The sequence below is a fragment of the Penaeus monodon genome, chromosome 37 (assembly GCF_015228065.2).
Source record: "Penaeus monodon isolate SGIC_2016 chromosome 37, NSTDA_Pmon_1, whole genome shotgun sequence".
Classification (NCBI taxonomy): Eukaryota; Metazoa; Arthropoda; class Malacostraca; order Decapoda; family Penaeidae; genus Penaeus; species Penaeus monodon.
Genome location: NC_051422.1, coordinates 11,910,792 through 11,915,589, shown reverse-complemented (window position 1 = coordinate 11,915,589; position 4,798 = coordinate 11,910,792). Strand labels below are relative to the sequence as shown.

At 32.8% G+C, this 4,798-nt stretch overlaps 1 long non-coding RNA gene across 1 annotated transcript; it reads left to right on the top strand.

The window, feature by feature from the left end:
* The first annotated feature begins 967 nt into the window (after nt 1–967).
* On the top strand, nt 968–4,591 carry LOC119596119. Its single transcript, XR_005230741.1, has 10 exons — nt 968–1,101; nt 2,303–2,354; nt 2,526–2,578; nt 2,733–2,778; nt 2,976–3,027; nt 3,276–3,328; nt 3,585–3,637; nt 4,054–4,118; nt 4,276–4,343; nt 4,514–4,591. It is a non-coding gene; the product is annotated as an uncharacterized LOC119596119 (long non-coding RNA).
* Nucleotides 4,592–4,798: the final 207 nt, after the last annotated feature.

Below are 4,798 nucleotides of genomic sequence, written 5' to 3'. Positions count from 1 at the left end.
CGATACATATTTCTTTCATAATGCAGCAACTATGGTGTGAGAATTGCCCAAATTTTCGGCAGATTATAAACCCTTGTCATCTTTATAGGAATCCTTGCATAGGCCTCTGCTTAGATCATATATATATATATATATATATATATATATATATATATATATATATATATATATATATATATATATATATATATATATATGATATACAAGTCTTATATAATATATATAAGTCTGATGGTATATGCTTCTGTAACATTCTGTAAGACATTACCTTAATCTTTCTTCGTATATAATGATGATAACGTGGTAGAAATAATAGAATAATAATAATTGCTGTTTACCATCATCAGTCAACTCCCTCATCAACTTCGGAATATTACAGTATTTCATCATTCTGAGAAGTTTAGCTTTAGCATTGCAAAATTTATCATTAATTACTATAGAATATTCCTGATCAAATATTTTGAATATAAAATCAGTATTAGTATTCCAAACAACTAGAAAGGGGAAAAAATAGATAGAATGATAGAATGAAAGCCATGCATATGTAAACAAATTGAGATAAAATCGAATATGAAACAAAAGAATATATATAATAAAAATCAATCAATAAATAACAAATAAAAGAAAAACAAAACTAAAGAAAAAATGTACGCAAATATACAGGTCAATCACATTCAAATTCAAAAGCAGCTCTACTGAACTATCTAATTAAAACTATTTAATTAAAAATTGATAAACCCACAAAAATCAAAATCAAGATCTAAAATATATACTAGTACATGCTGAAAATAAAACATGATGCGAAATACCACGAACTGCTGTCGACAAAAACAACAGAGGAAATACAACTTACAAAAAAGTACCAAAAAAAAAAAAATCAGCCACTACCAACCATTCCCTAAAAGAAGACTCAACTAAATAAATTCCCTCAGAATAATAATTTTTAAAAAATCCCTAAAAACGAAGGGGAAGTTCTGACCCTCCGCCGGCTCCTCGTCCATCGCATCTCAACGTTCGCCATGGAGAGTTGTTCAGACTCGCCGCTCTCAAGATTCGTGAATTTTTGGCCCACATGACGAACATAGGGATCCAGAAAGCAGAGTAAGTTGATGACTATCAATACTTGTAGCGATATATTGTGTATTTTTATATTGCAAGTTATTTTTGTTGGATAGAATCCAGTGGTGATTCGCCGTCTGGTACACACGTGGGCAGGCAAGAGGCATTTCAGTTGTTATATATTTAAATGTTCATGCATTTTGACGTATGGTAGTCACTTGAAACATTTTTCGGATTTACTGTTTGTTCGTATTAGACGGAGACTGGGAACAGGAACTTCCTTACAAAATGTATCAATGAACTAAAATTATATCTATCAGTAAGTAGTCTGGGTCACTTGGATTTTCATTAACGTTTGATATAATTTACGTTATTTGTTGCCGAGAACGACAATCCAAACATAACCATTCCTAATTATTTATTCCTTAGACATAACCCCCCCCCCCCTTTTAATAGCACGTCATGCTTAACTTAAAGAAAACCTGACATTAAGAAGTCTGGCTGTGTGAGGGTGTTGTAGACTTTGTCATTGAGCATTATTATGCAGTGGAGGTGTTCATCATTTCATGGTAAATATGATACTGCAGCAGCTGTACCTGTGTTTGACTCTAATTCTTATGCTGTTCAAGATGAGTGTCCATTTCCCTCTGTTGCTCTTGGTAATATAACGTAAAACGTAATACATGGTATCCCAATGATATCAGAATGTTGAATTGGATTTGGATGTATTGAATTTCTTTTGGCAGTATAAGAAATTTGTTGTAATCACTGAAAATGGCTCGTGCAACACTGGCCTAAGCTATTGCAAAAGGCCAACAAAACTACTGTATTTTAAGTTGAAACTGGAAACTAGCATTTTTGTAACTTTAGAACATCAGGGTGGTCAATGTATTTCATCTTGCTAAAATATACGTGTCACATTGTTTTTCCTATATCATGAAATATGAAGCCCACAACATTATTGGAATTCCTGGTGCTTTCCCTTACAATGTGCAGATCACTTTTCAGTTGAGTAGTTGGGACCCCATGGCACATGCCCAGTGATTGTACAAAGTAAATAACTTGTATTTGAAATTTAATCTGCATTGATAGATTGGGAAAAGATCCAAAAGACCTCCCAAATGTTTTGCCAACCTCATTAGTTTGGTCAGGTTAGTTTTCTTTCTCTCTCGCTCTCACTCTTGCTCTTGCTCTCGCTCTCGCTCTTGCTCTCCCCCCTCCTTAATTTTATTTCTTATTTCAGGTATGGTTAGATATGACTGAACATTATAAAGATGAGGCTGAAGCTAATACTGGTATGTACTTGAAGAGCTTTAGATTTACCAGTATTTTGTAATAGATTTTATGATGAACATTTCAAGACGGGACTGATAGAAATGAACGAAAGTTTCTTGCTGAAATATCAGGACTGAAAGTTTGTTGTTTTATTTTTTGGAGATATTGATTTTTTTCCCCTCTTGCCCCAGGTGGCTTGAAAACTTGAGGCTGAAGTACTGATTTACAAAAAACTGCTTTGTTGGTATGTATATTTCTTGATTATCAACATTTTATTTAACATGATAATTTCAAGAAGGGACTGAATATTATGAAAGAAGATCTTCACCGAAAAGAAAATTGAAATTGTTTTATTGAGTACTTTTGTGTGCCTCTTTAATGGCTATTTATTTTTTCAGTGATGTGGGTGAGCAGATATGAAATTCTCTTGTGGTAACCTAATAGGTATGTATGGGATGGCTACAATAATTCATCTGAGTTTGACCAAGTAACTTTAATTACTCCTGTCTGTCAGTTTTGCCATGATGTTTCATATCTTTCGGGACCTACAAATTTTGAGGACACTCTTCCACTGATTAACTTAATGTGATTTGTAATTGAATTCTCCCAGGATATGAATTTCATTGAAGCTCTCCTTGCAGGTATTGAGGTTGGCATTCAACATTCAGATGACTTGGATGTGCTGCAAAAGAGGTTTGTAGCATTTCTCATCAAATTTTTGGAGGTATAACAGAATGTCATGTCTACTTTGGGCAGTTTCAATAGTATTTGATTGTTTTAACTGAATTCGACATATAACCTCATTGTATTTGCCTTACCATGATGTTTCATATCTTTCGGGACCTACAGATTTTGAGGACACTCTTCCACTGATAAATATTTAAATTTGGTTGCAATCCAATTCTCCTAGAAGATGAATTTAATTGAAGCTTTTCTTGCAGGAATTATGGCTGGCTTTCAGCAGTCCAGCAACTTGGATGCACTTGCAAAAGAGGTTTGTAATATTTCTCATCAGATTTAACCTGGAATAGATAGTCATGTCTACTTTTGGCAATTTTGGTTAGTTTGGACAATTTCAGTGCATCTTGACCAAAAATACTTTTTGCATTTCTGTATAAACTTTACCATGATGTTTCATATCTTTCGGGACCTACAAATTTTGAGGACAATCGACTACTGACAAGCATGTTAAAATGTGATTGTAATTAACTTCTCCGAGGACGTGAATTTCAATGAAGCTTTCTTTGCAGGTATTGAGGCTGGCTTTCAACAGTAGAGCAACTTGGGTGCACTTGCAAAAGAGGTTTGTAACCTTTGTCATTTTAGTAGATATTATATGGAATTGAAGTTGCTTCTACTTTGGCCAGTTTTGCATAAAATTTAGGTATGTAATACATGCTGTCTTTCATAATTAAAGGACTTGTTGCCTCCTTTTGCTTACCACAGCTCTGTTCCACAAACATTGCTTGTATATTTCCAGGAGGTAGAAAATGTAGAAAACGGCTGATTCCAGGCTCTTAAGGGTCGGGAGGAGTTGATTTCATACACTTTTGTAGACTTGAAATTATAAATCTCATTTTAGCTTTTTTTTTTATATATATATATATATATATATATATATATATATATATATATATATATATATATATATATATATATATATATATATATATATATATATATATATATATATACCTTTTTTTCTTTCCTCTTCCCCAGGTATGATTCCAATTATAACTAGATGCTTCTTCAACATGGATGCAGTAACAGATTTGTCAGCTAAGGTAAGTTTTAAAGGATACTTTTACATTTTTACCTTTTTAACCAGTCTGATATTTAAATTTTTTTTCCCTTCCCCATTTTTCCTCAGTCTCGATTCATAAAGTAACAATCTTTCCACTTCTTACTCTTAATATCTATTTATAATTTTTTTTCCTCCAGTTGTGATAGAAGATGGCCATCCCAGATAAAGTCTCTCCCACAAAAGGGCTGGAGGAACTACAAATATGGTATGTAATTTTAAGCTATATTGAAATGAATGCATTTTAAATATATCAACATGATGCACTTATCTTTCGGGACCGAATATTTATGAGGATAGAATCTCACTGATATTGTAAGTTTGGATAGAAATGCACTGAAAATATAAGAATTATACATTTTCTCATATTTCCAACAGGAGTACCAGGAGGTGAAGGTGAATATTCCTGCCAGCCAGCATCTGTGAAGAAAGTTCAATAAAAATATTTTAAACTTGCTTCAGTTTTCCTTGACCTTACCACTGTTCCCCACAAATTTGAGTCTTGTTTATCATTCTATACACAAACAGGTTGAGCTTGAAAGTATATGAACAAGAATTTTATTGCAAACAATCTTGCTTGATTTTACAATATTTTGTTGGCATAATTGAATTTACTATCTTGCATTTATATTATTTTAATGAAAACTGCAGTAAAATCCAGTG